At 37.6% G+C, this 12,005-nt stretch overlaps 1 protein-coding gene across 10 annotated transcripts in view; it reads left to right on the forward strand.

The window, feature by feature from the left end:
• lingo2 (leucine rich repeat and Ig domain containing 2) overlaps positions 1-12,005 on the forward strand; it is a 383,251-nt gene that overhangs the window by 339,618 nt on the left and 31,628 nt on the right. The window contains exon 1 of one of the 10 annotated variants that reach the window (XM_079891774.1): positions 466-503. The exons of the other annotated variants lie outside the window; for them this stretch is intronic. The gene's annotated coding sequence lies outside the window, so the exon portion shown is untranslated. Of the gene's footprint in view, positions 1-465; positions 504-12,005 lie in introns of those variants that run through there. 10 annotated transcript variants of the gene reach the window in all.

Here is a 12,005-nt window from a genome sequence, read left to right on the forward strand (position 1 = left end):
AAAGAAAGAATAAAAGGACCTCTAGAGAATGAGATGGTGAAAAAAAAAAAAAGGTCCAATGAGGGAGAGGCCAAGATGAGGGAGGAGAAATTACATGTGAGAGAGAAGAGAAGAGTAGAGTAAGTAAAAGAAAAGATGTGTGTGGGAGTGCGGGAAGACGTGATGATTGGCAAGAAACCAGACAATAGAGGGAGAAAAAAAAGGTGAGGGGGGAGAGAAAGAGAACGTTTCTCGCTCCATAAAAATCAGCACACATCATTGTTTTCCAATGTGCGCACTGAGATAATGTACAACCAATAGATTTGAGGCAAAACAGGTTTTGGAACAACATGAAAGAGAGTAAATGATGACATTATTTTCATTTTTCGTGAGCTCTTTGTCCTTGCAGGTTTGAGATCAAAGTTCTCATTTTATTTTCCTCTTCTTTTTTTCCCATTTTCTCCAAAGGTTACCAAACCCTTAAGAGCCAGAGTGGGTAGGTGTAAATTATTGCTGCTGAGCAGGTGTGTATGCCTATAGAGGTGTAAAAAAGACTTCCACTTGATCTTCTGTTTGTCTTTTATATTTCATTTTCACTCAGCTGGCAAAAAAACGTGCAGGGGATGGGAGGGGGCCTGGACCCCTGCTAGAGATTTAGTGAAAGTCAGACACAAGAGGAAATTGAAACTGATGGCAAGATAACTGGTCATGCCTTTCACGAATGGCATGATATTGTTTGAGAGATGAAATCCAATGACATATGATGTAGGAGGGGGTATTTTGCCACCAGAATTTTGTGCCAAGGCCTGAGTCATAACCTCCACCCACACATCCTGCACTCCACCAACATATACTGTATGAGGGAAGCACTATGCTATGAAAATAATATTTACAGGTGTTCATACAGCAGCTCTAGCACTATACAGTAATATTTGGAAGGTATTTAACACACCCTTGAACTGCAATATTTATCAAAATCCAAAGCTTTTGACATGATGCACTTCAGCTAGAGACTGCAAACAGTCTCTCATATACCTCAGACTCCTACAGATCATGTTTTAATCTATCCAAATTCTATCCAGATGACTTATACTGATAAAAATGAAGAAAATATCAAAAGCCATCAAGATAAACGTTAAAATTAACATATTTTTAGGGGAGATTGGGGCTAGTTGCAACACTCCAAGCTTTGCGTCCACCCATAAAAGAATTTGTATGTGAGACTTTAAGGGCCGTGACACACCAAGCTGTTGTGTAATCTGAAAAGTAATCTGATCACTGCAACAGAAAGAAAGAAATACTGAAGGTGTGCCTTCGGCCAGTGTTGGCCGTGAGTGAATCTCTGTCAGGATTAGTTTTTGCGGTGTGCTTCACATGTCGGCTCTAGTCGGGCTCAGTATGTTGAACTAATCGGTGAGAGAGATCGCTCTGATTAGCTGTTCAGTTTAGCGAACGAGCGAATAAAAGCGAAAGTAGCGAAAGCGAGCAAAGTCAAGATGGCACAGACAGAAGGCTGTTTTAGTTTAACTTCATCTTACCTGAGCATTCCAGTACGTGAATATTTTCATAACAACATAAGCCACCTGGAATGAAGAAAGTGATCAACATGATTGATATTCAAATGGTAAGCAAGCGCTGCTTTGTTTACGGTTTGTATATCTACAGTCTTTGTTACATTTTCTCTTTTTGACTGCCGAATATAAACTATTGATACCTGCTGGTATAGACAGTTATTTCCGTACACACAGGTGCAGAACGCACATGCTCGTTGGCAGCCAGCTGTAGTCTTTGCTGTGTGTTCAAGCACAGCTTTTTGTCGCAGCCAACGTGAGGCGACAAAACAGACTGTAGTTCTTTGATGTCAGCTTGGTGTGTCACCACCTATTAACTTTCCCCTGCCATTGACGGACATTTCTGTCATTTATGAGACAACGATCACCCGTCATTGATGGAAATTTCTGGCTTTCCATGTTTTCACTGTTATATGGTAAGGCGCTATTACACATCATCTGAAAGAGTACTGAATGTTCTGATCAAAAGACATGTGAAGAAGCAGCAGAAACGAGCAATAGCAAGCAGATGCATATGTAAAATAACACGATCATCAACATTTAATAACATGTAAATCAAAACTGCCTAATGTTACTGAAAGAAATGTCGACCCAGGATGAGATATAGAACTGTGAAGATTTAGGGGTGGTGATGGACTCGATTTACTCCAAATGTTTTGATCATCGTTCTGAATCCCAATCTTGATTTAATGTTTGACAAAAATGGGTTTTTCTTAGCTTTTTGCTCAAAATGTTGCTTTTTTTAAATTAAACTTTACGCACATGTAAAATTATTTACAGGCTATCTTTGGCCGCAAGACCGTGACAACGGCCATCTTTGAACTTCTCTCAATGTACGACGTAGGACCACCATTTAGGAGTTTGGTCATCACTCATCTTTCGTATGGGACAGCCCAAAATTGGCCCGATACAATTAGAAATATTTCTCAAAATTTTACAATTCAAAAGGTTATTACTTTAGTACTGACTGAAGTATTAATGAATAAATACACAGCAGATAATTCTCAAAATGTTGAAAATAAAAATAGGTAAGAGCTGACAGGTTTATCAAAGATAACAGCTGATGTCCTTTTATAGCCTGCAGTAAGACAGCAGATCATATTGAAGAAATGTCATAAGTAATCTGATCACTGCAAAAGAAAGAAATACTGAAGGTGTGCAATCTTCCTCCATCCTTAATGCAGCCACATTACCACAGGGTCTCCAGGAAAACAGGAATCAGTGATGTGTCAGAAATTACCCTCTATGCAAATGGAAACAGCCTGCAAGCAACTGTTCACCTTGTCAGCACAGTTAAAAATGTCAGGAGAGACATTTTTGGCAGATTTTTAGTGGTTGGATAGTTATATCAATAATGCATATATAATATTTAGGAGAAATGTATAGACTGAGGCTGAGATAGCATGTCATCATGACATTTAAAACAACCAGAATACTATTGTTCTTTTGAAAGTGAATGAAGCTTTATTGGAGCTTTGAAGCTGATGTCTCAGGTCCTGACAGTTCAACTTTACTCAGCTCACAGAATCAGAATCTTCACCCATTACCAGACTTAATTTCCCAGAAGTCACACTCACAAACGTAGCAGAACATTCTATACATTCCCTCTGTAATCATCAAACACAGCTGCGCTATAGACTGCAGTATGGTGTATGGGCATTTAATGGATTCCAGACTATGGGCTTGAGAGTGAGACTACACAATTGGTTCTGCAGTATAGTGCATGTAATATGGTATGAATTAATATTTTAATTTGTAGGTGAGATTGTGTGTATGAAAGGGAGAACAACTCTGTTGAATCGGTTCTTTTCAATCAATCAGACGAACGGGGTCTAGATTATTCAAGGTCACAAGTCATTGGTTTGAATTTGAAACCATCAGAGTGCTTCCAGTGTAAAGGACTCACCTCAACGTGAATCAGTTCGGTTCCTCCAAACGGCATTCAGCCATTTTTGCTCTTCGACTGGGCAGTACCTTCCCAGTTGTGTGGGAAATTAGCCAAACAGAAATTAGTGGAAACTCTTTTGAAATGTTCACTCTTCTGCTTTTCATGTCAAAGACAACTTACACTCATTTATCAACACACATTCAGGCTACTGATAACTAGCTGTACCCCAAATATACTTTGAGGGTTTTAGGGGGGAAACATTGGTCTTTGTGATCTGTGTGACTGTTGGAGTATATTGTCCAACACAGTTTAATGAGAATGGATTCATTGAAATAGTTTTTCTCTGGATTTTCAGTCAAAACGTAAATGGACACGCATACATTAAATGCTAGTAAAGTGTTTACATAGAGAGCGAAATTGTGGTAATGGGCAAAACCTACAAACCTTGTGTGCCAAACAGGTTTAAATCTTAAAAAAAAAAAAAAAGATCTTTATCCGAACACCGTTTAAAGCATTCACTGCACATGATCTTGCTCGTAGCAGGGATATTGTATAAGATTATTTTCTACGTGATTGTTTAACAGCTCTTTGGAATACTTGGATTGATCAATGGAGGTCAGATATTACCCTCATCGTCCATAGCAACACTGTATAGTAGTGATGGCTGCTTTTGGAACACTGCTTCAAAAAGTGTCGAACATTTACCAATATTTAATTTCAAATCAGTCGTTTGGGGCATTTATCAAACTCGTCGAGTCTGTTTCAGCAAACGGGGCATTCTCATACTGTTTCAAAGCTTAATTTAACTGATGATTTGTTTCTAGATGGCATTGATCTGTCTTTTGGTTTCTTGTGTCAGTTTAGTATTAGTATACATGAAAATGTTTCAGGGTCCTGATCACCCTGTTGAGGTTTATTTTGTGATAATAACCGGCTGGCTGTGTAATATGCTTTACACATCTCTGCATTCAGCATTATCTAAAAGATTATAAATCAATAATTTATTGCAAGTGTTCAATATTATACTCCTGCTACATAGTAAAAAATAATAATAATGAAGTTGAGCAGAAGTGAGGAAAATCAGAGGAGAGAAGGCGCGATAATAGATTTAGCCCTAATTGACATTGGAGGAGATACTTAAGTTCAATCTGAACTGGAGGAAACAAGTGAGCGGTGTCAGAAAATTACAAATTAGGTTCACAATGAGCATTTGCTCATTTAAATAATGGATTGTTCAGTAAATTTGACAATTTTCCAGTGTTAATCTCATTGACAAATAATTTGCATCATAATTTTCGTCAACGTAATTTTTTTTACTGACAAAAAGGAGATAACTAAATAAAAACCAGTTTTGAATGACAAAAACTATGATGAAAATCTATTGACATTTTTGTGAATGAAAAAAAAACAAGATGAAAATGTTAAGGAGGGATGATTTGGGAAGAGATCCAGTCAGAACTGATGAACTACTTGAATTGACTTGAACTACTTGAGTTGTAGCGTGCTGATTTTCCCGGCGGAACATAAGTTGGCATACACTTGCTGCATGTCTCAACGTTAAAAAATGTTAATATCTGGGAGAAAGAGAAGAGCAGGCATATGGCTGAAACGCTGAAAAAGCGTGATGACGCTTAAGAGAGTTCAATTCAGGCTGATTTTCTTTGCGCACACAGAAAGCCACCCTTTAAATCAGATCACGTTTACTGAATTGAGCACTCTTTCACGTCTTTCCATGCTTGAAAGGACAAATAAACACAAAATTATGTCAAAATGTCCGTTTTGGCGAGTATTCTCGTAGACACAGTCAGTTATATCTTAACCCTCTGGTGCTCTTCGGTCATTTTTGCCCGACACGCGAAGAGCATGAGGGTTAAGTGAATGTAAACAGTTGGGAGAATATCGGATGTGTATCATGATCTGTGCATCCGGCCTTAAAGTGACAGCAGTCTAATAAAACTGCTGAGGTCCATCATTAATGTTAATCAAACAACAAAAGAAAAAGAGAAAATCACTCAGTGTTCTTTACTGAATAACTTTAATAGCTTTAATGAGGATTAATCTCTATTTAATTTATACAAATATATATGTCTGCTTGAAAGAATGAGGAATGTTGTATGCAAGTTGTTTTGAAGAATGTATAGGCTATATCATTAATTAAAAAGAAGACCATGTTCTTGTTTCTTAATGAGAAGGGACTTTATTTAATTTTAAGATAAATAAAGACATGTTATATGTCACAGCAGTTAAATAGTGTCTGCATGTTCAAATATCATTCATATTAACTGGTTAATATGTTTTCTTCAAGAGTATATAATGAGTTTGAAATTTTAGAGAAATTTTAGAGAATTTTAAGACTAAAACTAAAACAATTCAGATGAATGAAATATGACTAAAACTAAATTACATTTTATTTAAAAGACTAAAACTAAATTAAAATGTATTGTCAAAATTAACACTGCGGTTTTCTTGTTCATGTGTTTTTATTTTTGTAAAGTGTCCACAAGGTTTATATGAGGGGGAGATACTGTAATAAGCATAGATATGCATAATACAAACTATATTTATATTCAGCATTTCTATCACTTTGTCCACTTGGTGTAACCAATATATATATATAAATAAATCTATTTTCATCATCTTCTATTTTATGCCAAACAGGCATTTTCAATGTATTGTGAGTGATAATAGCCCTGGGCTTTAGGATTGTTACAGTACAGAGTTTCAGGGTTTTCACAAGGTTACTTCTAAAAGTAGAACAGTGTAAGCTGTGTCAGGCTGAGAAAGAAAAAGCTGCTTTAAAACTTTTACAACTAATATTGAGCTGTGTGGGTGTGTGTCTATGTGTATGAGGCTGGGATAGGGGTAGAATGACAGGTCAGCAGTCTTTAGCCTCCAGAAAGCCTCAGGTGTTTTTGCAGTCCTGTTTCTTACTGCCGGGAAATGCAAGCAGCTATAAAATTGGGTAATACTGGTGCCACCAACTAGCCCATTAGGCATAATTGGGAACAATAAACAACCCAACGTTTCTTAGAGTGCAGGTGTTGATTTTGTGTGATTGCTTGTGTGAGGCGGATGCTCTCAAACTTACCTGAAGATGATCTCCTATTTTCATAGCAATCATCAGGTCTTTGAAACCAGGAACCAGGGCAATAGGAATGATATAGGACACATTATGAACTTTATATGCCTGGCTCATGAATATTATTAGGTGAGATAATGTGCACCCAGTGGTTTTACCTGCTTTATTGAAAGATATGGACGCTAGCTATATTATTATATATAATATTGATATTATATTATACCGCTTTTTGTAAGGCTTGAGGCTTCTATGGTCATCTACATTTTACCATGGCCAACAAATAAGTATCATAATGTTTCCAGACAGTTAAAAATGGCAGTTATAATTGTTGTTCATCCCTGACAGCAACCATTTGTGATCCCAAATAATTTGTACAAAATTAATACTGATGGAATGAGGTCACTTGTGTAAGTTTGTTGAGTAATCAAGGACACCAGGACTGGAACTGTCTGTTTTTAAAATAATTTGGAATTGTCAGTGACTCTCCTAGAGAGTCTTCCCCATTTTTTCGACTTGGAAAATGTGTTTTATATGCACTACTCTTTGCTGCATGGAGAATGTGCATCTCAGTTGTCAATCATTCAGTTTTAAAATGTGTGGTAGCTTTTGCAGTGTCATCATGTCATTCTCCAAGCCAGAAAAACACAACGGTAACCATATGTTCCAGCTAGAATGGACTGACAAGTGAGTGTTCATACCAAATGCAAGTTCTCAACCAATGTGCTCGCAACAAGACTATAGCCTTATAGTGTAGGTGTGCTATATGTCAGTGTATAGCTCCACTTGTCATCAGTCTGGTTTACAGTATACCCTTTCTTTTATAGACAGAAATCTTTTTGCCAATAACAATAACAAAAGTTTAACAATTTTCTATCTGAGTTTATCACTAGATGGATATGTTTAGTAGCTTTTCCAGTTTGACCCTCATGCTCTCAATAATTGTTCCATTTTGCTTGTTTGTTGATAGTTTAGTTTATTTATCAGAAGAAATGAGTTTCAGTATTAATTTTAAGCTTCATTATACTCAAAGGCTACAGTTGACCTATTTTTGTCTGCTGATCCATCTGAGGGTTGCAGCTTCATGAACTAATCTTAAGCACTTGCACTTTAACAAATTATTCAGTTTATCCATTTGGAGTGCTGTTAGAGAAAGTCTAAATCCAAAACTTCAGTGGCATGTTTCTAGCAAACTGTCTTTTGTGGCTGAATGTTGTATGATTGGATGCAAAATGTAACTGTTCATAAATCTTTGCCTTATTGTTGGAGTTCAAATGCAGATTGCCTGGACTAATTTGTGTGTTTACACTAAGTATACTAGAGGGGGTACCGTAGGAAAAGGAGTTGCAGAAACATTGATTGAGCCAAGAGAGGCTGTTTCATCAGCGCTGAATGAGAAATCAATGATTCATAACGATGAAAGAGAGTAAAGTGTGCCATTACTAAAAATTGGTGCTACATTTTTGTGCACCTTTGATGTAAAACTCTTTATTGAACTTTAAAGCAGTGATTCTCAACTGCTTTAGTTTCAGAACCCAGATATCACATTGCACAGTGTCAAATGGTGACCCAAAATTGTGTCGTAATTGCTTAAAATCTAGGAAATCTATAAACATTAATATGAATGATATTGTCTACTCCCTTTTAACCCTAAAATCCATAGCTACTGTAATTTTACCCCACTTTTATTTCAATTACCGAAAATGATTTTTTATAGATTTAGTTACCAATAATAACATTGATAAAGACTACATGAATGTATAAAAGAATGTGGGGGTAAATTTCGTCCGCATATGCATTTTGGCGTTAATCATCACTGCATTATCATCACTTGTCTTTTCCTTGCTCTACACAACTCTATCTGAAAAGACCTGCGGCCCACCAGAGAGAAGTGCTGCTGTAGAATAACCATGTGCCGCAAAGACAGCAACAGCCGAGATACATTTATCGTATCTGAAACATATTGTCAGATCCTATTGCCTCTTATTCACATTCAAACGATATTGCGCCACCAAGTGATCCGGACACGGAGCTGGAAATCATCAGATTAGTGGTGAGACTGCAGAGGGGACACATACCGCATGTCTGCCCAACTCTAGATTCATTCCATTAGTGTGCCTCCACACTGTGGTCCCGCTCTAGTACATTTCCTCTCCTCTCACATCACCTCTGTTCAATTTAACGCTGTGTTGCTGCTAGCACTCCAAGCAGGGCCTGCCAGTGCCGTATCACGACTGCTTTTCCATTTGACAGAACACACAGATACACACCCGCCCAAGGAAGGCTGCCTGCTGCAATTAGCCAGGATTTAATAAACCCTGCAGACGATCCTTGCTTCTCATATAGGGACGCCAGTCATGGTCGCTTGACCAATTGCACGGGGTGATAGGGCGGCGCGGGACGGACTGGCAGAAGCAACCAGAGCATTGAAGATCAATCCAAAAGCCCTGGATATTTCTAGCCACGGAGGGAGGCAGGGAGCATAACCGATGCTCATTTTTAGTGTATCTTCAGCTCCCCGCTTGTTTACAGTAATCCCCAAGGCTCTGTCCATACCTCACTGGATTAAAGGCTCGGTTGTTTGGGTGCGAGAGAGATAGAGAGGTCTGGAGAAGATTGCTGCTATCAGCCTCAGCGTGCTGCTACTGTACACAGCGGTAGACGTGCGGTCAGTCCCTGTTCTCTGAGCTCAGTAAACAGAGACTTTGTGTTTAAAACCCAGGTCAGACTGTTGCCAGGGGCTTCAGACGTCTTTTGCTGTCTGAGTCAGTTAGGAAGGTGACTCCCTTTAATAATGCTGGGATCCAGTTAGTGTATGAGCTCATTTTCATAACCAGGTTGGAATTAAAATGAATAAGTCATTGTTAATAGGGCTGTCAATGTAACGTGTTAATTTAGTATGTTTAATTATAAAGAAAATAGTGCGATAAAACGATTAATGCAATTAATCATGCTGCGTGACCGATAAATAAATTCCCTGTAAGGAATTTCCCCACCATCAGAGAAGTAAAACTTCATTTCTACTGTCCTCGCCAAACCCAACATGATCTCATTGGTTATTATAGATAATTGTAGATGCGTACTGTTTGATTGCACCACATACTGCACTATTATGTTTAATCAGTGAGATTAAGTGTTCAATACCATCTTATTTATTTAAAAGTCCCATGGCATGGATTATTTTATAATGTTTCCTGGGGCGCCCTTATAATGTTAGTATGTTTTTTAGATAAAAAATTGTCATAATTTAGAAATAAAAGGTATTTTTCTCTGATTTGAACGCTCTTTTTTAAGGGGCGTGTCTGCTGTGAGACTTCAGTGTAAACGGCCACTGCTGTGATTGGTTGACATGCTTTCATATTAAATAGTTAGCATTACATGTGGAACTCTCTCGAAAACCTTTACTATTACAGCTATTATACATTTTTACTATTACAGCTATCGAGATTAACGAATCGTGAGAAGTTTTTAAAGCATTTAGATCTATTCCCATCACATAAAAGGTTGCAATGATGAGCATTGAGCAGATGACAGTCTGTTGATCGCGTGAATGGAGATCGTATCATTGCAACGTAGTTTCTGCACTCTCACTAATGCTTTCACCAATGCAAACATGATGTAAATACAGTAAGAGCTTCGTTGTGCAGTGTAACAGCGTCATTGATTTCATAACAAGTTTTGGCAAGTGTCCAGATAAACTCACGCTATGTGATTGACAGCTTGGGCTACTGGAAAGGGATTGTTCTTTGATCGCTTTCTGTATATATTTTAATCACAGTTTAAATAAGATTATTTCCATCCTACTAAGAGAAATGAAGTGAAGTTGATCGTTTAGTCACTGGCTTGATTTACTGATGCATAAACAGTATTGAACGATTTTGAGAGAAAGATTATCTGTCTGAACTTGAACAATTACACATCAGAAATTCACATAACCCACTGGTTCTTCAGAGGCTCGGATGAAGGAACTGTGTTCATTTGTACATCCAAACACTGAGCAACTGCCATGCATCTGTAACCAAACAGTTCATGGACCCCTTTGACTTCTATAGTTTTATATAGAAGTTACTTTTTCTTTTTTTTTTTTTTTTTCTATACTATGAAAGTCAATGGTGTCCATCAACTGTTTGCTTATCCATATTCTTACAAATATCTTCTCTTGTGTTCAGCAGAAGAAGCATTAAAGTTCAGACACTTTATCTCAAGTTCAGTACTGTATATACAGTTTGGCATGGTGACCACAGTAAAAAGATGCTTTTATCACAGTTTCTGCTTAAGAGCTTTTAATAGGCCTAATGTTATCAGCCTACTCTCTAATCTACACACACACGCACACATTCTCACACACACACACACTCACGGCTCTGATAAATGTATCACCAAAGCAAAATGCTGCTACTAGCACAAACAAATCTGGCCCATTTATCTTCTCCTTCATAGTTCATATGGAAACACAAACATGTTTCAAATGCATACATTTCATTCGGAATTCAAGCTGACAACACCACACTGCGAAGAAGAAGTTGGTGAACGAATAAAAGGGGAAATTGAAGTCTTAAGCAAAAAAAAAAAGGGGTCTTTGTGCATATAATGTATTTTTCTGCAACAGAACGTTGCTCATTTAAAAGACAGTGTGAGTTGGAGTATTTACCACATGCAAACTCAATACACAAACACAATCTTGCCCCTCAGATGGAGAGAGAGAGGTTTGTTTGCATAGATCCTTGCATAGGGTAAACGTGATTATTCTCAAAGGGTTGCCCCCCTGCTCATGCAATATCCAGCCCTGCTCTTGACTGCTGTTCCGCTCTGTGTGCATATCATAGAAACAGCACCTCAGCAAACGCAGTCAGTCATACACACTTGAACGCCAACACGACCTCAAGAAATGAACAATGTTTAAGATTTTATTGTCACACTAGGGTGATTTATATAATATATAAACACATTTCCACTCCTCGAGGTTTCTGTTCACAGCAACAACAAAAAATACCCTGTTAACCTTAACAATACGCCCTGATGTCAGTTTTAACTATAGATGACGTAAAAACATTGTGCTAGATTAATTGTAGACTTAAATACATGCCATTTAGGTGGTGATTATTCATACTATTTGCAATGCAGATGGCTTTGTGTGTGTATGTGCTGGCATTGAATATGTGTGAGCATCTGTAAATATATGCACTGGAGACAGTATGAGTGTTTGAGTGTGTCGGTATGTTCAAAGGCAAGACTGTAATTATGCATAAATTTGTCTCTCTGAGTAGGTGTGCTAAAAGTCAACAAAACTCAGACAAACTGCAGTGTGCATGAGTGCTTGTTTGAAAAATAATCATGTTAATTTCACAGTAACAAACAGGCATTTGTTTGTGCCATACATCGTTGTAATGGCTAAAATTATGGCGACAATATATGATATGTTTTAAGCATTACAGGGCTAGATTTTGGTGTCTGTGTATTTTACAGTCCATAACTGAATTTAACATTTTAT

This window comes from Squalius cephalus (genome assembly GCF_949319135.1).
Source record: "Squalius cephalus genome assembly, chromosome: 14".
NCBI lineage: Eukaryota > Metazoa > Chordata > Actinopteri > Cypriniformes > Leuciscidae > Squalius > Squalius cephalus.